Raw genomic sequence first — 25,156 nt, 5'->3', positions numbered from 1 at the left:
CTGAGTATAGAGAGGCAGCCTTCATCTTGCCCCCATTCTCTAGTCCCTCCTGGCCTGCCTGTTGGCCATCTCTTCCTAGAAAATCTGCAAGAGTTGTGGGGAGCACTTCAGAGGTCAGCTAAGCCAATGTCCTCATTCTGCTGATGGTGAAATGGCTTCAGAGGGAGGGAACAACTTGTCTAAGGTCGAATAGATACCAAGTCCTATGAGGAATGATGAGCTGCTCTTTCTGAGAGGGCTGTAATATGCTCAAAGGAGTCACGTATCATTAACCCTTTGTAACTTCTTTGGCCATGAAGAAGGCAAGGTGACTAGAACCTGGCTCCAGAGTACCTAAGTGGAAAGGGTGCTGACAATTTCCATTCTTTCAATGGCTAGAAACACTTGAGCTTAGCCTCTTATTAGTGAGAAGAATTAGTTCAATTAGGAAGTTACAAGAGAGTAAAAGACTCGATGGCCTTTTTCCTACTTACCTGATAGAAGAATGCATAAACATTGTCTAGCTCTACACCCTTAGGGAAAGATTGAATATACTAGAAGAACAAAGTGGTACAGTGGGTAGAACACTGAATACATAGCCCAGAAGACCTGAGTTCAAATCTTGCCTCAGACCCTTACTAGCTGTGTGACCCTGAGCAAGTCACTTAACCTCTTCTAACCTCTGTTTTCTCATTTGTAAAACAGGGATAACAATAACACCTGCCTTGGGGGTTGTTGGGAGGACCAAACGAGATAACATATATGAAGAACTTCACAAACCTTAAAGTGCTATGTAAATGCTCTTGTTATTCCCTCCTCTTTTTGTGGCCTCCCTTCCTCTGTCCATACATGTCCTTCCCTCCAGTCAGGCACAGGTCAGTCAGTCAACAAATATATTTCAAGGACTTTCTGTGAGCTGGGCACTGGGCTAAAAGCTTGGAGATACAAAGAATGCCAAATGAAAAGCAAAATGAAAAACAAAACGAAAAACAAAACCAAATAACACTTCCTGCAAGAAGCTCACATTCTAATGGACAAGAAAAAATGGAAACAGCCAGGTACATAGCAGATGCATACAGAATGGAGAAGAGATGATCTTAGAGGGGAGGGTACCAGCAGTTGGGGGGCTGAGAAAAGCCTTCAGAAGATGGTGGGATTTGAACTGAGTCTTAAAGAAAGACAGAGAAATTAAGAAGCAGAGGTGAGGAGTGAGCACAATCCAGGCATGGGAGACTGCCAAGGCAAAGATAAGGAGGTGGGAGATGGAGTGTCAAGGAATAGCAAACAGGCTGGTGTGGTTGCATTGGATTGTGGAATGCTGGTGGACAGAGCCATAAGGAAGGCAAGGTGACTAGAACTTGGCTCCAGGGTGCCTAAATGCAGAGGGTGCTGACAATTCCCGTTCTTTCAATAAGTAGAAACACTTGAGTATAGCCTCTTATTAGTAAGAAGAATGGTTCCATAAGGAAGTTACCAGATACACCTCCCATGGCAGCACCTCAAGGTGAGCTCAGAGGCCCAGCTCCTGGCATCTCCTCCTCCATGGTGATCTTGCATTTGACTTGACTTTGTCTTGTCTGAGAGCTGGCGGGGAAGTGAATAGAAGGCTGGCCTTGGAGTCAGGGACACCTAAGTCCAGGTCCTGCTTCAGACACATCCTGACTGTGAGACTCTGGGGAAACCACATAACTTTCAGTGTTCCAGGCAACTCTCGGAGACTCTAAGTTACCCAGAACATTGGTGGAGGGAGTTGTTCTCTATACAGAAAAATGTGCAAGTCTGGTCAATAAATGAATCCACAAGGGGCAGCTAGGTGGTGCAGTGAGCAGAGCACCAACCCTGGAGTCAGGAGGACCTGAGTTCAAATCTGGCCTCAGACACTTGACACACTAGCTGTGTGACCTTGGGCAAGTCACTTAACCCCAATTGCCCTTCCTTCCCCCCTCCAAAAATAAAAAAAATTTAAAAAAAATCCACAAATGATACCTGCAATGGCCACCTCACAGGTGGTTCTTAAAAGAGAATTCTGTAAACATGGAGATGTGAGTTACTATACAGCAGTGCCTGATGGACCACTAAAGTACTTGTATACAAACCAATGGAAGAATCCATCTTTATGAAGCCAGGGATCTGGCAGGATTAAAGGAAGCTAGGAAGCACAGGGGATAGACTGCTGTTTCTAGAGTCAGGAATACCCGTGTTCAAATCCAGCCCAGACACTGACTAGCTGAGTGAGCCTGGGTAAGTCGAACAGCCTCTGCCTCAATTTCCTCACCTGTAAAATGGGGGCAGTAATAATAGTACTGCTCTCCTAGAGCTGTTGTAGGGATCAAGGGAGGTGATAATTGTGATCCACTCAGCACAGTGCCCGGCGCATAGTGAGGGCTACACAAATGTCAGCCATTATTAGCATTCTGTTGGGGGCCCAAGTATGGGGGGAATTACCTGTAATCAGGCTGAAGCCTTTCTTTTGGGAAAATATGTCATGAGGCCTTTTGCTGATAGTGAAGAGCAGGGAAGGAACCTCCCTCACATCCAATTGACGCGCTTCAGAAGAATCCTGGGCTCCATTGGTCCACCTGGGATCTGAACTTGCGGTCCCAGGAGCTTGGGATGGAAGAAAGCTCCTCACTGAGGGAAAGGTCATCCCTCATGCTAATGGCCTCATAGAGAGAACACAGGTAGTCAGGAGACTCCACTGACTAATGCTGAGCTCTGAGACAACTTTAGGACAGACTTCGGAGAGATAAAACTCCCTTTACTGTGCAGCAGTTGAGGCTGGTGTGACTTCAGCTCTGCAAACCTGTGTGCGCAGCTGGGATCAGGGACTAGTTCCTAAAGCCTACAGATGTGATGCTGAGGAAAGGATAGTTGAGAAGACAGAAAACAAATCAAGTGCTGAAGTAAATGATTGTGCTTACCCCAAGGTAACACGAAGACCAGCATACCGGAGGTGACAAAAAAGATGTTGTGGAGGGTGGGTATGGGTGGAAATTGAGGTGAGCTGGTCCGATAAAAGAATGAGCCCAAACATTGGCTAGAACGCATGAAATAGGAAAAGGCTTCTGGGGACAGTAAGCATTCATTAGGGGCATAGATCATGGAATGATAACATAAATGTCTATCTGGAAGGAAATCCAGAGGCCATCTAGTCCAAACCCTGTATCTTATGGCGAGCTTTAAAGGATGCTGAGGATTGGTTTTTCAATAAATGTCAGCCTACTGTGCCCCAAAGTAAAGGCACTAACATGTCTTTTTTCTTCTATTTTCATTTGATCAGAAGAGGACCTTCCAGCTTGGGGGTGGTGGTGGTGGTCTGGAGGATGTTGGACTTCCCACCTTCTCTTCATTTCCCTAAATTGTGTATCTGGATGAGTGTTTGTACCTCTTTTCCATTTGGCCAATTCTGCTTTTTAAGGAGTTCTTCTCTTTAGCGAATATTTGTGCCTCTCTTACAATTTGTTTTTAAGGTGTTATTTTCTTCAGGACTTTTTGTGTGCCTTTTTCTTTACCAAGCTGCTGACTCTGTTCACAATCTTCTTGCATCACTCATTTCTTTTCCCAATTTTTCATCTTCCTCTCTGATTTTTAAAATCCTTTTAAAAATTCTTCCAGGAATTCTTGTTGGGCTTGTGTTTAATTCACATTTTTCATTTGAAGCTTTGCTTCAGCTGTTTTGACATTGATGTCTTTTGGGTTTGTGTCTTGATCTTCCTTGTCACCATAATAGATTGCTATGGTTAGAATCTTTGTTGTTTGCTCATTTTTTTTCCATTTTTCTATTTCTTGACTTTTAACTTTATGCTAAAGTTGGGTTCTGCTGCTGGGGTGGAAGGCGCACTGTCCCAAGCTTCAGGTTTTTTGTACTGCTGTTTTCAGAACTAATTCTAGGCGTCTGTAAGTTTTTGGTGCTACAAAGGTAGTGTGATCCAAAGAAAGGTGTGGTTATTTCCCTCCTGGTCTGTGCTCTGTTTTTTACCCAGGAAGGGACCTTGATCACCTGTGCCCACAAGTACTAGTTCTCCTCTTGGCCCTGGAACTGTGACCATGATGGGCAATGCAACAGGTTCTGAGCCCAGTGCCAGCAAAGGGTCCCTGTAATCCCTTTCTAACCTGTTGTCTGTCTCCCTTACTGTCTCTGTGCTGGGCACTCCCAAATCTGCTGCTGTTGCTGCCTCCACTGTCAGAGCCTGCTGTTGGCATTGGCACCTCACATGCTCCATTCTGGGCTGGCCTCCACACTGATGTCACAGACCTCTCCTGCCAACCCCTTAAGTTGTCTTGAGTTGGAAAAGTGTCTCACCCTGAACTTTTGTTGGCTCTGCTGCTCCAAAATGCAACTTGAGCAGTTATTTCAAAGATATTTGGAGGGGAATATTGGGAGAGTTCAGCTAAGTTGCTGCCTCTACTCTCACAGCTAGGCTTCAGGCCAGATTACTGTTTGTATAAAGAGTCAAGGATTAGTCACATGAAAAAGAACTTCTTGAGAAATGGGAGGAAAAAAAATGGGAGAAAGGACTCTAGGAAACAGAAGCTGTGAGCTTCCCCTTTGCCACCCATGCTCTCTAAAATTAAGCCCATTTCCCCCTGGGCTCTCTATGTACTTGTAGGAGAATGTGCCACTGTGCTTAATGGGTAAAATGAGATCATACATTCATATACGCATACATATATATAAACATATACATAAATATTAGCACCCAGCACAGTGCCTGGTACGTAGTAGGTACTAAATAAATGCTTATTTTCTTTCTTCTTCCCTCCCTCCTACATTCCTCCCTCTCTCCTTTCCTTTTTCCTCCGTTTCTCCTTCCTTCCATTCCTTTCTTCTTCCCTCCCTTCCTCCTTCTTCCTTCCTCTCTTCCTCCTTTCCTTCTTCCCTCCCTTCTTTCCTTTCCTTCCTTCCTTCCTTCCTTCCTTCCTTCCTTCCTTCCTTCCTTCCTTCCTTCCTTCCTTCTTTCCTTCCTTCCTTCCTATCTATCACTTTAATAAATTGTGCTTTCTATAAAGCTATTTGATACTGTGGAGATAGCCCTAGCTCTGGAATAAGAGAGGCAGCTAGGGGGCACAGTGAGTGTCGTCTGACTAATTATTTCTCAACTGATTATCTTGGAGGAAGCACACCAGTAGGGGCCTGAGCCATAGCATTAGACACTTATTCCTGACGCATAGAACATTCAGAGGGAGGTAGACCCAAGATCTAGAGACCTATTTCATCAATGGGAATGAGAATTGAGAAAAGAATACCTTAAAAGTTACATGGGCTACATTAAGATCATTGGGTTCCTTGAGCTAGATCTAGAAGCGGCCTGAAGGGATGTTTAGTCCAACCCTCTTATTTTATAGATCAAACATTGAGGTCCAAAGAGATTAAGTGACTTACCCAAGGTCACACAAAATAGTATCAGAGTTGGGATTCAAATACAAGTTCTCTTACTCTAGTTTTTCAGTCATGTCTGACTCTCTGTGACCCTACTTGGGATTTTCTTGGCAAAGATACTGGAGTGGTTTGCCATTTCATTGTCCAGCTCATTGTACAGATGAGGAAACTGAGGCAAACAGGGTGAAGTGACACACCCAGAGTTACACAGCTAGTAAGTGTCTGAGGTCAGATCTGAACTTGTCTTCCTGACTCCAGACCTGACACTCACTGTGACACCTAGCTGCCTCTCTTATCCTAGAGCTAGGGCTATCTCCACAGTATCAAAATGTCTCAGTTGTCCTAAGTAAACATTTTGTTGTAGAGAGGTTAAATTGAATGGAGGATGAGTGTTAGGAATCGAAATAATCCTTTGGATCAACAATTTTAGATTTATCATCCTAAACTGTGACCTACTCGCAAGAGATGTATATGCGCATGGGGGAGGGTAAGTGGAAGGCGTAGCAATAATTTCATCATTCTGCCGGTCTCTCCCAATTCTTCCGTCCTCCTCTCTTCCCTCCCCTCCACTTTGATTCCCTTGCCTTGGCTCCCCACAAGATTGTGAGTTCCTTGAGGGCAGGGTCTGCATTTTCATTTCTTGGTATGTCCAGTATTTTGCACAATTCCACAGTAAGTGCTTGACAAATACTTATTGACTGACAGAGACAGTGTGAGCATTTCCAAGCTATGTGGGTCTCTCTGCCTCTTGCAAACAGGGACAGCCAAGCATGAAGAGTTTCTCTGCCTTTCAGAAGTGGGCCACCCATGTGCAAATGAGTCCTCCTTCTTCAGTAAATGGGTGGCCACATGGGCTGAGAGCTTTGAAAATCCGTCTCCCAAGTACACAGAAAAAGGTTGATACTCTGCAGCCTTGTCACGCTGTCTCTGACTCCTTCCCTACAAACACACACATGTATACTCACTCCTGATGGTGTGTATTTGCTGTTGCTTCTCCCTGCAATTACACACTACATCACAAAACCTCGCACTGCGTGTGTTAATTAGCTGATCCAGGAGAGGCTATTTAGCGTTCTCAGGCTGTTGATACATTGTTTTGTCATTAAAAAAACATGAAACTTTAGCAAATGGACAGAAACTGGTTCTCTCTTTACTTGTTCTTGAAGAAATATAAGTATGAGGAGGGAAGTCTAAAGATTGTGGGATTGGAGCCAAGACCTGAAGCGAATGTTATTGAGGCTTGTAGTTGGAATCTATGCAGTCTTCAGAATATGTTTTTGTCAAGTTTCATGATTGTCAAGTGAACTATCCATGTGGTGTGTGTGTGTGTGTGTGCAGTGAGACCACACTGCCAGCTGGCCCCAGTAATGACATTCACTTGAAGTCCCCACCAGAAGCTCCCCCCCCATCACATCTGAAGCCTGGTGCAGACACTGACGTCCAGATGGTTTCTTCACTGTGCACAAGGACTCACAGAAGGGTTTCTTTAAGTAGATAAAACACCTACTCATCAACGTCCATCCCCCTGCACTCAAATGTTTGTTTGCAGCTGTTTAGATACTTCACGGAGTCTGGGGAATTGTGATTCCACAACCTCATTCTTCCACCCTTCTGCCCACTCTAGGAAGTGAGGCGGCGCAGCTGGGCCCTATGTCAGAAAGACCCAAGTTCAAATGCGGCTTTGGACACTTCCAAACTGTGTGTCTTGGTCAAGTCACTTAAACTCTGCCTCAGTTTCCTCAACTATGAAATTGGGGTAATAATAGCCTTTCCCTCCCAGGTTTGTTGTGAGGACCCAATGAGATATTTGTAAATCGCTTAGCACAATTCCTGGCTCATAGTTGCTTGTCCTTCGTTTCAAAGAGTACCAGTGACATCACAGGGTGATGTCTTGACTTGGCATGATTTGGATTTAAGTAACGCAGAGGTGCACAAAGTGGTCAGCCTCAGTCTCTCTTCCTGAGTCATTGGAGACCAGTGGTAGGACAAAAGTCAAGACAACTGGTGATGACTCAAGATGCAGTGGATGGCTTTGGCATCTCCAATGTCTAACCATGTTCCAAGTGCTCTACAGAGCCTGCTTCAGCTGCCTTCATGGCCATTCTCATCTGCCCATTCCCGTGCTTGGAGTAGACATCCCCCTAACTCATTTGACAGATTTGAGGCTTGTCGGTTACCCTCACTTGGTTTAGCTTGTTTGCCAAGGCAGTTTTGCTGGGGTGTGGCCGCTGTGCATGCTACAGCTTCTTGGAGCCACAAGTGAGAGTTGGGTGAAAAGTGGATGCCGAAGGATGCCATGAGAAGGATTTGGCAGCCCTCACACCACAGGTCCCCCCTGAACACCCCACGTGCCCTCTCTCAATACTAGATACTCAATAAATGCTTGTTCCTCATCCCCGTATCTGATAACAAAGCTTATCCTCACAACAACCCTGAGAACTCCGGGAGTTTATGAGTTGAAGAAACCCAGACAGAGGTAAATCCACTCACCTAGGATCGTGCAGCTAGTACTGGAATGAGGCCTGATTTGAATTCAAGTCTTTCTGACTCTAGAGCTAGCACACAAACCACTGAGTCCCCAGTAGCCTCTTTGGTCTTGGTGGGTCTCCCTGCCTCATCTCTCTCCTTTCAATTCATCTACTGCCCAATGGCTACCATAATGTTCCTAAAGCACAGCTCTGACTACATCCCTCTTCTCTTTGAGATTCATCAATCACTCCCTAGCGCCTCTAGGGCAAAATGTGATCTCCCTTCTTGGGTATTTAAAGCCCTTCCTATTCTGGCTCTTACCTACCTTTCTCTTCTAATTCTCTATCTTCCAACCAAACAAACCTACTAGCCTCTCCCTACATACAATATTCCATCTCCCTCTGTGTCTTTGTCCAGGCTCTCTCCCATGCCTGGAATGTTCTCTTTCTTCTCCTCCACTTCTGGGAATCCAGCTCTTTTTGAGACTCCCATCCAGTGCCACCTCCTACAAATGGCTTTTCCTGAGAACTGCCCCTATCCCTGTTGTATAAATGTTGGATTTACTTCTATGTGAATATGTTCTAGCTCCTTAAGAGAATAGCAGGGTTACTTCATTTTTGTTTGTGTATGTGTATTCTCAGCACACTGCATAGGACCAAGCACATAGTAGGTACTTAATAAATGTTTGTTGAATTTAATTGACCTGAGAAATGGAGGAGTTGCTAATACTCTCTCCTCAATTATCTCGTATTTATGCATTTATTTTGTGTGCATTTACATGTATGTATTTTGCCTCCCCAGTAGAATAACCTTCTGGAGAATAGAAATGGTTTCATTCTTTGTATCCCCAATGGGTGGCACAATCCCTGGCACATTGTAAGTGCTTAATAAATATTTTATTTATTGAAGAGAGTCAGAGACAGCTCATGACAAATAGTTAGGAGCCATTGACAATTGAAGGGGAATCAGAAATGAAGAAGCATCTATCTCTAAGATGATCATTGAATCTCTCTCTAGTTTGGTTTTCCAAGGTTAGATTTGCACACAATTGGCTCAGAAATGTATCTTAAGGTATAAATTGAAGTTCTCTTCTAATAGACTCCTAAGTCTTTTTGAGGTTCATGATACAGCTAGGCTCTAATAAAGAAAGGTTGTCTGTATCTATATTGGATGGCTCTCCTCCTGTAGGAAGCCTTCCCTGGTTCTTCCCTCTCCCCCAGTCCTCCTGGTGTTTTTTGGTTTCTGAGATAACCTTCTAGCTCCTCTGTCTCTCTCTCCCTCTTTCTCTGTGTCTATCTTTGTCTGTCTCTCTGTCTTTGTCTATCTGTCTCCCCTTGTCTCTCTCTGTCTTTGCCCCTCTCTATCTGTGTCTCTCTCTGTCTTTGTCTGTCCCCCTGTCTTTCTGTCTGTCTCTTTCTCATCTATCTGTATCTCTCTAGCTTGTTATAGGGCATTGTCTGCATGGTTCCTCCCCCCCCCCCCATCAGAATGGGAGCTCTTTGAGGGACAGGATCGTTCCTACTGTTCTTTGCAGCCCAGCACTCAGCACAGTGCCTAGCACATAGTAAACACTTCATAAATGCATATTGACTGACTGATGGAGTGCTTTGTTTAGAACCAGTCATGGTGCAGGAGCTTTAAAACAAATGATTCTTTTTGAAATCCATCTTTCCTAATTTTCTGCCACCATGCTGGGTTCAGAACAACCAATCCTACATTTTATGAGTTCTGAGCACATTTGCCTCTCCTTGTTTGACAACTGAACCTGATCCATGACAATCTAACTTGGTGAACATTTTCAGGATTCTCACACAGTCAGAGGAATTTCCTTGGCACAGTGATAATGGACCTTGAGGAAGGAGAGGGTAGTGGAGAGAGTGACGAATTACATTTAAAAGGCTGGATATTCCTCTTGGTAAAACTTGGGAACCTCGGAAATCTCTGGCTCCTGAGCTAGCAGGCAAAGTCTTCTGATCCCTGCCATCCTAAGCCTCTTGTCTGAAAGGCAAAGCCCAGCTAGGTCTAGATCTGGGAGCTAAGGAGAGATCTGGGTCTGAATTCCACCAATGGTGCTTAATACTTCTACGACCAAAGCAGATTACTTAATCCTGCAAAGTCTTAGCTTCTTTAGCTAATAAAATACCAGTCACACCTAACTAATGAAATTGTTGGGAGAATTAAATCCAATCACACACACACACACACACACACACACACACACACACACACACAATCTGACTTAATCATACACACTCTAATTATATATTTTAATAATATTACTTAAATATTTAATTTATTGAGTATATATTCTATAATTATATATCATTAATTGTTAATTCTATATTGTTGAATTATTAATTCTGTATCAATTCTATATCAATTCTATATTCCAATTATACATAATTGTTAATCATATATATTTTAAAATAAAGACTGGCTGTGTGGCTTAGTGGATAGTTGACTGGTTTCAGAGTTAGGAAGACCTGGTTTCACATCCTACCTCTGACACATCCTGGCTGCATGACCCTGCGCAAGTCACTTAACTTTTCACTACCCCAGGCAACTCTCTCAAACTACAAGCTGTTGAACAGTTTCACTGGTGGGGATATTTTTCTCCCTGTGACTTCCATACAGCAATGAAATCAAGGCTGAGGGGGGAAAATGCATATGAATCACTTTGCAGACCTGAAAATGCCACAAAGACGTCAGTTATTTCCAGTAGAATGGAAGCTCCTTGAGGATAGGAATCGTCTCACTTTGTCTTCAACTCCCAAATGCCTTGCACACAGGTGGCGCTTAATAATTGAATCCCAATCTCCTGTGCTCTAGCCAAGGCCAGCTGCTTAAGCTGCATTCTCATTCAATGCCTGGTGATCATCCTTCTGATCCATCCATGCGTTCATTCATTCCTTCACTAGATGATTGTTACAGAGCTGGAAGGACCTTAGAGGTGATCTAGTCCCCACCCCTAATTTTATAGATGATCTTGAGGCTCAGAGAAATTAGGTGACTTGTCCAAGGTCACACAAGTATGAAGCATCAGTGGTAAGCTTTGAACCCAGGTCTTCCAACTACAGGACCACTGCTTTTCCCAATGTGCATGCCTCCTTCTGCACTGCTCTTCATTTAACAAGCACATACCCCACCATGTGCCCACTATGTGCCAGGCTCTGTGCTGGGCACTATGGACACAAGACCAAAAATGAAACAATACCTTTCCTGAAGGAGTTTCCACATTTTGTGTGGGCGTTTTTCTTTTCTCAACTAGACCCATATTGGTTATTTCTTTTGCGTACTCCTCCCCACCCCCTATGCCTAACAGGATTCATATACTGTAGGCATTCCATCTTTTCTCCCTAACTAATGCATTTCCCTTTGGCTGATCCACTTCTAGGGCTACACTTAGATCACTTGCAACCCTAGAAGAATCCATTAGGGAACTATTGTAGGTAAGACAAATACAGAAACCTCCATAAAGTCTGAAACTCCTCAAGAGCTCTTGATGTGTGAGGTATTCATCTTGGGTCCCCTCTTCAGGCTGGAGATTGTCCAGATCTTAAGATTTTCTTCAGAAAAAATACATATGCAGAACTCAAGGCCTGGCACCTTGCATGTAATATGTGCCCGGTAATTAACGAGTTGTTTAGTATATGGAGGGACTGCAATCCCTCCCTTCCCCAGCCCCTTAAATCAGAAATGGGCATGGACTGATGTAGCCACGCTGTCTTGTTATTTGTGACCATGTATCTATTATGCATAACTCTTTGCAAAACTCCCTCCTGATCAAGCAAGTAGCAGAGTTAAAAGAATCAACAACGCTGGTTTGTAAGATGCAACATTAACTTAATCCTTTATGAAAAGGAAGACCTAGGGAACGTTCTCTCAGCTCCGCTCCCTCCCTCTCATTAGGAGGAATGTTCATAAGTTCCCCTGCATGCCAAACTCTCTCTGGATGGGCTGAGTTGGACACTTGAGCAATTCTTCACATTTCATCGAATCTGGGATCTTACCCATGCAGACAGAGCTGGAGTTAGGCTGAGGTTACTGGGGCTTTCAACCAGGGGCTGCATGTAGAGGGCCCTGACAGAACTTTAGCAGTAGAGAAAATGAACTGAGCTTAGCACCGAGGTAGCAAGGAGAACCACTTAAAGTAGGAAGCTACCAGGTGGGGGCGGAGAAGTGGGGGTAGGGATGACTCCTCCTCTTACCTGCCCTACGCCTTTTCCTGCCCCCCCTCCCCCGCCAGGTTCCTCCCTAACATAGGATTGATATGGCTGCGCCCCCTTTACCACCATGATTCAGGGTATGCTTTTTACCGCTTGCTCCAGGCTCAATTTGAGGAACGTGCAAAGATTTCTAGTTACAACTCTGGACAGGGGCCGGAAATGGCACCTTCTCATCCTGTGTACTTCTTGCCCACATCCTTCGACATAGGATGGAAGCTAGGTGGCGCTGTGGTGGATAGAGCACTGGATCTGGAGTCAAGAAGAGCTGAGTTCAGATGTGACCTCAGGCACTTACTAGATGTGAAACTCTGGGAAAGTCATTTAACCCCTGCCCACCTCAGTTTCCACATCTATAAAATGTGGATAAGAATAGAACCTACTTCCCAGGGTTGCCGTGGGGATGAAATGAGGTAACACTTGTCTCTAGAGCCCTTTGTAAACCTTAAAGAACCAGATGGTTGCTAGCCATTATTATTCTTACATATTATCCTTATATACACATGCTGTATTTTTACACTCATAGCCTGCATTCTATTTATGGCCAACGTGCATTGTGCCATTCTCACGGGTCACCTATCATTTTTGCTCTTTAGAGAATTGTGGCAGTCTCTAGTTCACAGCCATACCACATTATCAGAAGAATAGTGATGTTAGAAAGCTGATTTTTTGTGTCATGGACAGGTTGGGATCATTGAAAATGCCGCACAATTTCCCAAATTCAATCCAGCCTCCTCTCCTCTTCTTAAATCAGTTCTGGACCCAAATCATGGCCCATCTATAGATTCTGTGTCAGGCAAGTTTTCTAATGCACCAAAAGATGCTCAGCCAGCCATAGCTGACAATACATAACATTGGTTTTGTGAAACACTTGGCATAGTTTGTTTGACCCAACAATACATCAAGAGCGTGAAAGTCTGTACCAATAACAATGGATAAAAGTAATAGTCAGGTAAAGAAATTCAATTAAGGACATACAATGTAACTTTAAGGTGAATTTAACTGGAGTATATGTCAAAATGTTTAAGTAATGAATTTTTATAAAGAATGAAAACCACAATCCTTTCTTTAGTTTAGCCTTAATTCTTTTCTCATTTCTGTTAAAATAGGCTTTCAGACAAGTGAATCACTGAATTTAAGACATGCTTATAAAGTCTTGAGAAGTCCTCCACCCCACAGTACTGCAGAGGGTGTTATAGAGAGGTAATAAAACAAAGGGCATAAACAATCTTTTCTATTGGCCCAGGACAAGAGGTGACTGAAGATTCCATGCAGGCTCCCAGCTATCTGCAAGGCTGTTATAAGTTCATGACAAATAGTGCAACTGGCAAACCATTTAGTAATCATCGTCCATTTGCCACAAAAGATGAAATGTCAACAATCTCTTCTGGGTTGATGGATTAGGAGACACTTGGGTGTACTGCACAGAGAGAATGCTTTTATTTGCCATTAGGGCATTTTTCACAGACTTTTAGAAATGGAAGGGAGCTCAGAGACCATCTACTCCATCCCATATCCTGCCCTCTCCCCCAAATGACCTCTAGAATATACCAGACAATGAATGAATGAAATGCATTTATGTGCAAAGCCCTGTGCTAAGTATTTGGGATACAAATAGAAGACTGAGACAATCCCCCCTTGAGAAGCTCTCACTTCATGTTGGGGTGAACAACACATATGGTAGGGTTTAGCTGCAAGTCAGATAAATGTTATCATTGCTGAGGCAGATGGTAATTACATTTTCTTTTGAGACAGAAGACAAACTTTACCAATTCTACACTTTCCTCAGGTGCTGCTCGGGAGCTGCTTTGGAGAGCTGGCCAGGGGTGAACTGCCATTCAAACCTCTCCGAGGCTTGCCTTATTTCATCTGGATGTCCTAGAACAGAACCCCATCCCCAAATGCCTTGGAATACTGGGAGATAAGATACAAGCTGACTTCATCCTCTAAAAATCCTCCTGACTTCAAGACTAATGGATCATGGAGCATTCCCAGGTCTGCCCAGGGTAGTCTAAAAGACCTTGGAGTCAATGAGGGTCTGGGTGAACCCAATAATCCCAGGGAGATGTCAGAGGTCATCTAGTTCCATGCTTCCCTAGCCCAGAAGGCCCTCTATAACAGAGATTCTTAACCTGGGGTCTACAGACCCCCAAGGGAGGCCATGACCTTCGATGGGACAATGACATCTTTAATTTCAATATAGTTGTTTTGCTCTGTAATCCTATGTGTTTTATTGTATGTAGTTAAGCATATGATTCTGAGGCAGGGTCCATTGGTTTCACCAACTTGCCTGCCAAAGTGGGAAAAGGGTCAGGACACACCAAAAAGTGAAGAAGCCTTGCTTCATAATATATTTAGCAAATGGTCATCTGGTCTCTGCTTACAGACTTCAAGTTTTCAGTGGATGAAAAATCACCCCTAAATGGCTAGCTTGTGGCTAATTGCTTTGGCTCACATTTCCTATACAAGACCTGTCTAGATCTTCCCTAGCTGCTGGCACCTCCCCACTCCAACATTTATTTGAATTTACTCTGCATGTATTTTGTACTTACTAATATGAGCACATGTTCTTTAACCTGATAGAATATAAGCTCCTTGAGGGCAGGAGGTGTTAATTTTGTCTTTGAAGGCTTAGAACATAGTAGATATTTAATACTTAATGCTTGTTGACTGATTTCAGGATTACAGCAAGAGCTATACAACATGTGGTTGCTCAGGAAACTTAATGAGATGAATGCATACGTCTTCAAAAAGTCTGAATAAAATCTTGGCAAAGAGACTACAGCAATAGATTCGAAAATCATTCACTATGATCAAGTTGGCATTATGCCAGGGATGAAAGGCTGTGGCAACATTATGGAAACAATGACCATAATTAATCCTGTTAAAAGCAAAAACATCCACAAACATAGCAATATAGGAACAGATGCAGAGAAAAACCCTTTGATAAAGTACAACACTTATGCATAGAGATAAACCTAGGAGGCAAAAGCATAGAAATGTCTTTTAAAAGATAATATATTTATGCCTGAGCCTATACACATGTATGTATATATGTATGCACATGTGTTCATATCAAAAGCTATAATTATATGAAATGAGGAAACACTAGGATCTTTCCCAATAAATGAAGGAGTAAAGCAAAGTTCCCCAATGCTCCTTGACTTCACCTGAGAAATGCTAGCAATCACAATAAGGTGACAAAAAGAAATGAGAGGCATAAACAAGTAAAGAGGAGACCGAATTATGTAGCACCTACTATGCACAAGGTGTCACCTGGGGCACAAAGTTGGATCTGAGAGTGTCTATGACAGCCCAATCTAACCTTCATTTCTACAAAGGGGTACATTTTGTCTCCAGATAATGTGGATGAGGCTCTAATCAGCTTCTGCCATTCTTCTCCTGGCTCGACTTCTTACTTTTTGGACTTAACCTCCATGCCTCAGACACCTTTACCCTCTGGAACACCCCGTATTTCTTCCCTTTCCCCATTGGTGAGTTCCCTCTTAGAGCCTCCCTTTTGGAGAGCGGCCCAGACCGGTCACCTTGTGTCCCCTCTAACTGTCTGAATTTTGCCTCCATGCCCTCTCCCAGGGACCTCACCATGCCCCTCTTCTGCTCCCTTTTGGGGGTTGTGCTTGTTAGAATGTAAACTCCCCGGGGCAATGTGTGTGTTTCTTTTGGCTTCTATTTGAATCCCCAGCATGTAACACAGTGCCTGGCATACAGGAAGGACTTGGTGAATGTTTACTGTCTTGTTGCCTACTGTTTTTAACCAAGCCTTAGGCTTGTCTGGTGTCTCAACAATCCTGGTTTGTAGTAGCTTCATCTTCACCAGGCCATATTTTCTGAGCATCTCCTCCTTAAGGGAAAAGGCCTTTAATTTAGGAAAGAGCAGCTTCATGAGGCTGAAACTCAAGGCAAGAGTTTCCTTCTTGATTTATTCCCAGGTCACGTTTTTGAAGTCAATTAGGAAACAAGCATTTATTCAGCACTGTCTTCTGCGCCAGGCGCTTGGCTTAGGTCCTTGGCATGCAAGGACAAGGGAGGAACCAATCCCTACTCCTAAGGAAACGTTTTGCCTCATAACTTGCTTGATTTCCTCCAAGTAGAACACATGAGAGCTTGCCTCAGCTCCCCGATCAGGACATTGGACTTTCCCTTCAAGGGACTACCCCCCTGAAGATTTTATCTCCTGACTTGGTGTCTCATCTGATGACCAAGGCTTCTGAAGGGACCTTCTGGATGCTCTTCCCTAATGTGGCTTCCCTACTAAATACACTTCAATATTGCACTTTAAGTTTCTGTGATTCCATCTCTATTGATGAGATCACAGGCTCCTGTTTGGTCCTTGGGGAAGGCATTGAGGCTGAGCCAGCAGGGACTTAGCTAAGGTCATAGAGGTGAGCCAGGATTCACGGCTAAGTCACAGAGCTCACAGTTCAGTTCTCTTTGCCCTGGACCACCCTGCTGCTTTCTTTTGTATAAAACACAAATGAAAGTGCCTGGCTTTCTATCTGCTTTCATTCAGTTCCTCCAGCTATCACGTGGGCTTGAGACTTCTCTCGACATCAGACTATAGTTAAGCACCTGGCCAATCCAGTCTATTCCTGAACATATGCGGGGCCAGTTGGGATGAGTCCGCTTCCCAACATGTGAGAGCTCCCCGCCGGCATGGCATGTGCACCGTGACACTTTCCATCTAAGGCCCCTGCACCATGGGCTAGGCAGGCTCGCTACCATGGCGTGTTCCCTGATCCGGAGAAATCCCCTTCTCTTTACACACTAAAGTGCGCATCCCAAAAACTTCCCAGTGAGGCTTGCAAGCAAAATACAATCTGATTTTCTTTTTCATGTCATGAAAGCAACAGTGACAGAATCCAAATTCCTGGAATATCCCCAAACATGTCAGTGTCATGGGGATACATGAACCCAATGGATCACATCACTATACTCTTGCTGTAGCTTAGATAACAACTACCCATTCTTCATTTTCTTTTGGAATAACATAATTGTTAGCATTTATAGCACCTTACAAATATTATCACATTCGACCCTTACAATAGTCCTGGGAGGTAAGTGCTACTGTTAGCCTCATTTTTCAGATAAGGAAACTGAGGCAGGCAGAGGTAAGTGACTTGCTCAAGGTCACATAGCTAGTTAGTAGCCAAGGCAGGAATAGAACACAGGTCTTCAGAATTCTGCTCCTAACCTGCCTCTATGCAACGAAGAAAAATAAGGATTAATTTGGATAATTATAGTAAGAGCAGAGCCTTAACAGGCACAGGGCAAATGGAGCTTTGTCCCAGGATGCCCATATAAAAGAGGTGGGGTACTCTCCATTCTTAGGGGAGAGGTACAATTTCCTCCCTCAGAAGGCCTGCTTGGAATGCTCTCCCTCCATCCTCTACCTCTCGGAATCCCTGGCTCTCTTCCTGACTTGGCCTGAAAGCCGCCTCCTGTAGGGAATCTTTCTTGGTTCTGTCCTGCTGTGGTTACTTGCCTACTCCTCAAAGGCCCCCTTCCATCTACTCTGTTAGTCTTTTGGGTATGACTCTTCATATCCCTTATCTTCTCTGTTAGAATGGAAGCTCCTTGAGGGAAAGGACTGTTTTTGTCTTTCTCTGTATCTCCAGTGTGCTCAGCTCATGGCCTGGCACATAGTAGGCTCTTAATCAATGCTTGTTGAATAATTCTTCTCTGAACCTGCCTCATGGGGCTCCTGGCTCCTGATCCTCAGCCATATCCATATGATCTTGTTGCCTAATGCAGGCTAAGTTGGGGGAGAACTACACCTTCTCCTGGCATCCTAGCTCACCCCTTGGGTGAAAATCAAAATCTGACTTAGACTATCTGATGATGGTCCCTCCTCACAAGTCAATGGCCCCTTGGCACCAACCAGAAATTGTGCTGGGTCCAAAACCCTTCAAGATTCAGGGATCTGGTTCCTCCACCATCCTGCACAAGGACAGTATCTTTTAGCAACTGCCAAAACATTCTCGTTTCTTGATCCCCCAGCAGCTAACTCTTCACCCTGCCATTGCTTCATTTTTATTTTGTATCTACTTAATAAGTACTTAGAGGTGGTCATGTTGTCTCCCCTGAGAAAACGTCAGCTCCCTCCAGGCTGAGCACACACTACTGTTTGCTTCATATCCCAACTGCACAGCACAACACTTGGTGCTTAACAATGGTTTGTTGATTACTTGATAGTGTCATTTCTCCAAATATCACTTGAGGGGTCTGAACCTAACGTTGATCTCCTAGTTTTAATGTTAAGTCATTCAGAAATCCAAATGTCTGATTTTCTCTTGCCCACTCTTCTGGTCCCAGTCCATACCAATGATTATCACCATGCCTGCCACATAGTAGGCACTATATAAATACTGTTATGAAATAATTATACAACAGGGCCCTTTTCCAAGCAGCTATGTGTTTCCTTAGAGCAAGGGGTACTGAGAAGGACAGGTTCATGGGTAGCAATGAAGACCTGATCAGGAAGGAGGTGCCAGGCTTATGGTGTCACTTAGCAGCCTCTAGACAATGGCCGATGTCATCTGAGGGGATCCCTGCCATTCCAAGGGGACAAATTTGTAGAGACAGTAGAATGCCTCTTACTGCCTCGGTTTGGCCTTGACTATGGCACTCTGTAGGATTCCCCATGCCAAAGGCTCCTAGAATCCATTCTCAGAGCTGGTCTGCCAGCCCAGCCCCAAACCTCATTCGCTTCTGTCAGGTTCCCCATGGCCAGACAGTTAAAGTTCTGAAAGTACTTTCCAGATTAAGGGACGGTACCTAGTCAGTGAGAATACTAATAGCAAAAAGATGACGTTTGAAGCCAATGGAGCAAACAATCCCCGCCCCTGCCCCCAGTCCTGGCTCCATAAACACAGAGCCAAAGGCTCCCAGCCACTTTGAGCCTGGGGTCTGTTTTTGTCAGATCAATGACAAGTCACGTTAGCAGCGGTGTTGAATTCTATCAATATGTGACCAATTGTGTTAGATCGTTTGGCCATTGATTTCACTTAGTGCTACAGAGCAGCTCTGAGAGAACTGCTTTGCTGGTGTTACCTCACATGGTGACAAATACCAAATGTGACCAGTGGCAGCTCCATCCACAAGGTCCTCAATGGTTAGCTCCCCCATCAGGGATGGCAGCAGGACACCAAGAGAATTTCTGAAATCACAGGCCATTGTGACCGGGCACGAGAGAGTACAGGAGCATGTAAGAGGAGGAAGGGGAGAAACAGAGGAGGGAAGGAAGGAGGGATAGGAGGAAGGAAAGGAGGGAGGAAGAAGGACAGGGAGGGAAGGAGGAAGAAAGGAAGAGAGGGATAGAGAGAGGGAAGAGGGGAGGGAGTGAAGAAAGTAGGAAGGGAGGGAAGGAAGGATGGGAGGGAGGGAATGGAGGGAGGGAAAGAAAGGTGGAAGGGAGGAAGGATAAGGCAATGCTTAGGCTCATTAAAAAATTGGCAGCCTTCAAATGGTGAGCATCACTTGCCCTCAGACATACATATACATACATATGTTCACACATGTATGCACACAGAGACATTCCACAGCTGCCTACATTCATAGATTTTACCTTCCCTCTCCACCGTCCAACCCCAACAAATGTGGAAAAACCAGCCTTCAGCCACCCCAGGAAAAAAAGGAAGGCCTTTATGCTTTGGGGAAATTCTCCATTCTAAAGTCAAAATAGATTTCAAGACAAGACAAAGTAAATGATTTTCCAGTTTCCAGGCCTCAAGCTGCTGAGTCAGTGAACCCAAATTTGAGCTTCTTTATTAGCAATGAGAATTTTCTGGAATGCAAACCGGGCAATTCCTGGGATGGAGACAACGCATCCAGTGGAATTAGCTCTTCCAGAAAAGGGAGATGGCTGCTGGGCCAGCGAGAGCTGGCAAGGTTGGAGATCTTTGGTGCCCTTGCACCCAAGCCCTGGGCCACGGGCCTTGCTCACCAGAGACCTGAGAGCCTGCTTGGCATTGATCAGGCCTCGAGAATGGAGCGATCCCCGGATCTGCATATCCGGTGGTGCATCCCAGCCCAATGTAGCCGGGGGCTTCCTGTACCAGGGCTCCAACCTCCAGCCCCCATGCACCGTTCCAGCACTCAGCTTATCAATTTACTTGCAAATGGCTCCCTGAAGTATTAACCCAGGTTAATTATTCGTCAAATATGATTATGCAGTGGTAATGTAAAAAATCGGAAATGCCGGATGGAATTTTTCACTCCAGCGGCTTGGCAATTGTGGCAGCTGGCGGAGGGGCTGGAGTAATTACGGGCCCATTCCAGCTGGTGGATCAGCATTCTGGAACAGGAGGAGGAGGGAGAAAAGCAATAAAGAACCGGGGGCCCGGGAATCTGAGCCATGCCGGGCGCGTGGGGGAAATTTCACAGCTGCTGGTGGTGATAAATGAGAAACGGTGGCCCGGCTTCTAATCAATACATGTAAATGCTACTCATTACAGCTTTTATACACACTTCTCAATTAGCCTCTCCTCCCCCTGGTAACGAGGAATGTCATGCTTTCTGGACTGTGAAAGTGGTTGCGCTCTGAGCTCACCTGCATCTGTAAGACCCCGGGCATTCGTGGCTCCGGGCTCAGCCTGGCAGCAGGTGGGAGCAGGGGAGGCAAAATGCCTTTTGAAATTCGAAGGCAGTGAAGCCCCCAGCAGTAGCATTTAATTACATGGGGATGTTTGTGGTGGGGAGGGAAGGGTGTCTGTAGACACTGCTTCCTTTGCCTTATTCAGGGCTGACAGTCTTACCTAGACCCTACTTTGTGTACACACACACACACACACACACACACACACACACAGAGATAGATAGATAGAGAGAGAGAGAGAGAGAGAGAGAGAGAGAGAGAGAGAGAGAACATTTAGTCTAGGGGCTCTACTGGGCTAAAAATTCAATGTTTTCCCCTTTGCCCAGAAGGGTCTGACTGAGGGAAAAATAAAGATACCTACAGCCTTTTAAGGTCCGCAAAGCGCTCTCCACGTTCTATCATTTGATCCTCAACAGTCATGTCAAATAGGTGCCATTATTATCCCCATTTTACAGATGGGGCACTGAGAGAGGTCAAGGTACCTGCCCAGGGTCACACAGCTAGTTACTGTCTAAGGGAGGAGGGGATATGAGGTCTGTAACTCAAAGTCCAACACTCTATTCACTGTGCCCCTCAGCTTCCAGATGGTGTGGGCTCCTTGTGAGAGGAAGGAATAGCTTATCTCTCTCCCTGCCATTGCTACATACCTCTCCTTTTCCACACCTCCCAGATTTAACACTGAAAAGGACCTAAGAGGCCATCTAATCCAAGCCACTCCAAGCCACTCATTTTGCCAACGAGTAACTGAGACCAGGCGCCAGAGTCACACATACAGTAAGGTTTGTTGTTGTTCAGTGGTTTAGTTAGACCAGCTCTTTGTAAGCCTTTTCTGTCCCTTACCTCTACAGCCAAACCAGAAGGCCATGCTTGCTGGAGTCTGCCCACTTCCCAGCTCATTCTTCACCCCACTCCACCCACATTCGGGCCCATCATGCCCAGCCCTTCCTTTCCCTCCACCTCCAATCACTGCTAATGAAATGAAACCATTTCCTTTGGGGTTTTCCCTGTCTATAAGCTCCTTCAGTTCAGAGATGATTTTTCACTGTTTTTCTTTGAATTCTTTCCTTTGAATTCTCCAGCACCTAGTACAGTGCCTGGCACATAGTAGGAACTAAGGAAATACTTGTGGAACTGATTCATCGATTCTGAATGTTTCCTCAGCTCCTTGCAGCAAAGAAAGCTGGTCTCTAGAAAAGGATGGTATAATTAGCACCTTTTTTTTTGGTTTTGATTTCTCACATAAATCTTACCTAAGTCAATATCATGAGAAAGACCAAATAAAATGAGAACATTGCACTTTTAGGTGTCATCATTCAATCAGTCACTCAATGAGCATTTATTAAGTGCCTACTGTTTAGGGCAGAATGAGTATAGATAGAAAGGAGCCAAGCTTTACTTCGGTGCCAGTCCACGAGCCATCTGTTTACATCTTCACATCCAGCCACCAAGTTAAGACTGTTGTTTGGTGAAGGCAACACAAGTCCCCACCCCATTTATATTAAGCCATGTCATACTCTAGGTCACTCCCATGCTCACTAAGTTCCAGCGGCTTCTTTTGGCTTCTGGGGCAATGCAGCATAAAGAACAAACCTCTGAACCTGGAGTCAAGGAAGACTGTGGTCGGAATTTCATTTCAAACACACACAAGTTAGGAGATTGCGGACAAGTATTCTAACTTCTCTGAATCTCAGTTTCTTCATCTCTAAAGTGGGGATAATTATAGCACCTTTTTTAGAGGTTTGTTGTAAGGATCCAATGTGTTTTGCAAACTTTAACACGTCATATAAATGTCACCTCTTATTACCTTGGGTAGCACTATGACTCGATCAGTCACTCAATTAACCAATCTGCAAGCATTTACTAAGCACTTCCATGCACTAAATCCACCACCTCATCTTAATATGGTGAGCTACGGAGAGAAATCAAAAGGTCAAGGGTTAAGTCCCAGCTCCACCCCCCAGGGACTTGTGTCCTCAGGTAAGTCACTAGCCTTTCTTTAACCTAAGTTTCCTCATCTGGAAAAAAGGATAACACCATATCTGCCCACCTCACTGGGTCATGGCTAGGCTTTAAAGTGTTAATGTATGACCGATCATTTTGCAAAGTGTAATGAAAAGATAAGATTCTCTATGTTATCATCACCATTGTCATCATAATTGGTCCAGTCCTGTGAATTTCCCAGGGTGGAAATGCCCTTAAGTTATTCAAGTCAGTAATTCCTTGGTACCTTAGAGTCCTAGAAAGTTGCCTGATTGTGCTCAAAGGTGGTGACTTGCCCAGGGATAGGCAGCTGGCCTGTAGGGGACTTGAACACAGATATGCCTGAGTTCAAGGTTACATCCTCCATACACCAGTGCTCTCTTACTGTGTGATGATACTTAGATAAGCAAATAAAAATTCATACGTATATGATGCAAATGAGAAGTCAATATGCCCATAGCCGGTCTTACCAAAAGCCTCTTGATTTTTTCTCCTGAATTCTGCTATCTTACTGGAGTGTTAAATCATCCTCATGGGTCTTTGTCCATGTCTTCTCCTCTGCTGTCTCCAGCTAGATGGCACAGTGGATGGAACGCTGGGCCTGAAGTCAGGAAGCCTTTAATTCAAATCCAGCCTCAGATACCTACCAGCTGTGTGACCCTGGGCAAGTCACTTAACCCCTGTCTGCCTCAGTTTCCTCAACTGTAGAATGAGGATAATAATAGCACCTCCCTCACAGGGTTGTTGTGAGGATCAGATGAAGTAATATTTGTCAAGCCCTTAGCACAATGCCTGACACATAGTAGGTGTCTTATAAGAGCTTGTTCCCTACCATCCCTCTATTTCAGTGACTATTATCTTCAGCACTGGTCCTGCTTCTGACTTAGATAATTGTATTTAATTCAGGTAATGATGCCTTTGTATATAATATTCATTCATTCGTTCACTCCACAAGTGTTTGCCAACCACCCGTGATGTGTAAATCATTGTGCCCAGTGCTAAGAAAACAAAGAAGAATAAGAGAGTCCTTGCCCTGGAAGAACTTAACGTACAGTACTTAGACTAGACTAGACTAGCTTTAGCCCATGCACATACAAATTCAGAGACAGCCAGTCTTAGCTTTCTCATGAATAGCCAAGCCTTCCTTCACCATCACTCTCTCCCCTCAGAGACCTGGCTAAGAGGCTAGACTGCAGGGTGACCTCTGACTTAGGTCGGGTGAGCCTTGTAGAAAAGTCTTGGCTTGATTTTGGGGTAATGTTTCCTAAACAGCAGAAGTTTTGATTGGCAGATACTGAGCCACCTTAGAAATATAGGGAATGTCTTGGGTTATGTGATGCTCCTCAAGGGTGTGGGAAGGAAGACAAAGGTCAGGAAATACAGCAAGATGGGGCTCAAGTGGTGAAACTATAGATCTTATACATGATAGAAACTTAACAGGCTTTGAGAGGAGATTGGAGGGAGGAGAGATAGATAGATAGATAGAGAGAGAGAGAGAGAGAGAGACAGAGAGAGAGACAGAGAGAGACAGAGAGAGAGAAGCAGAAAGAGAAGGAAAAAGAGAGAGATATCTATCAGTTCTCTAAAAGCTGTTTCTGGATTTTAAACAAACTTGAATTCTCTTTAACTTGGTTTCCTTAAAAGTGTGTTTCTCAAGAGGCTAAAAAGCCTCCTGTCCCATTTTCTCTTGATGTTTTCTGCTGTAACATTTACTACATCTGTGACTGAATTATTTCACTGCTTATCTAAGGGAGGAATTGAAAATGCAGGAACGTGGGCCCAGCCCTCAAAGAGAGATGGGGGCCCTCGCTTCTCTGCGAAAGCCAGGCCCGAGCTGGCCTGATGTGGTGGCTGCCATGCAGCATTGCCTCAGAGTCCTTGGTCCAGCGAAATGAAATCAGAAGCTCCCAGTGGCCCGGGACCTGCTTTTAGTCACAAGTGCTTGGGAGGGATGGAGCTACTTTAGAGACCCAGAGCCTGGCAAGATTCTTTGGTCCTCGGGGGCTCTGCCTCAAAGGCTGCTTTCTGTCCCACTTCTTTCTGGTGCCCAATAAGCACCGAGGAATTGTTAGATTTTATCTTTTTGGTCCATTCAACACTTATATAGTGAGGAGGGCAAAAATACTCCATCATCAAGCGCATTAAAATGATCATTGCTGTGTATGGTGTTCAAGATTTGCCAAACATCTTATATGCATTATCTCATTTGAACCTACCTTTAATATGGGAAAACAAACAGCTTAACCACATGTAGATGTGTGCATGTCTAGATGGAAAAAGCATAGATAGATAAAGCACATGTGTCTGTGTATGCACAATGCATATACACATATATGCATGTGTGTGTATGTGCGTGTGAGAGGTGAGAGAGACCTTATAATACAATGAATATCAAATTTTTACCTCCTCAAGCCTGCATATTCTCCTTTGAAGGCAGCCTGCTCAAAATGAATGAGAACAGCAAACCCTATGCTGACTCTTACTTTGGGCTCAGAAATAGGAAGAAAAGCA

General features: G+C 44.5%; 1 protein-coding gene across 2 annotated transcripts in view; it reads right to left on the bottom strand.

The window, feature by feature from the left end:
• Window positions 1-25,156, bottom strand: part of POU6F2 (POU class 6 homeobox 2) — a 507,199-nt gene that overhangs the window by 324,588 nt on the left and 157,455 nt on the right. The gene's annotated exons all lie outside the window — the stretch shown is intronic.

The sequence above is a fragment of the Trichosurus vulpecula genome, chromosome 9 (genome assembly GCF_011100635.1).
Source record: "Trichosurus vulpecula isolate mTriVul1 chromosome 9, mTriVul1.pri, whole genome shotgun sequence".
NCBI lineage: Eukaryota > Metazoa > Chordata > Mammalia > Diprotodontia > Phalangeridae > Trichosurus > Trichosurus vulpecula.
Note: the sequence above shows the minus strand (reverse complement) of the source record. Positions and strands in the feature narration are given on the sequence as shown.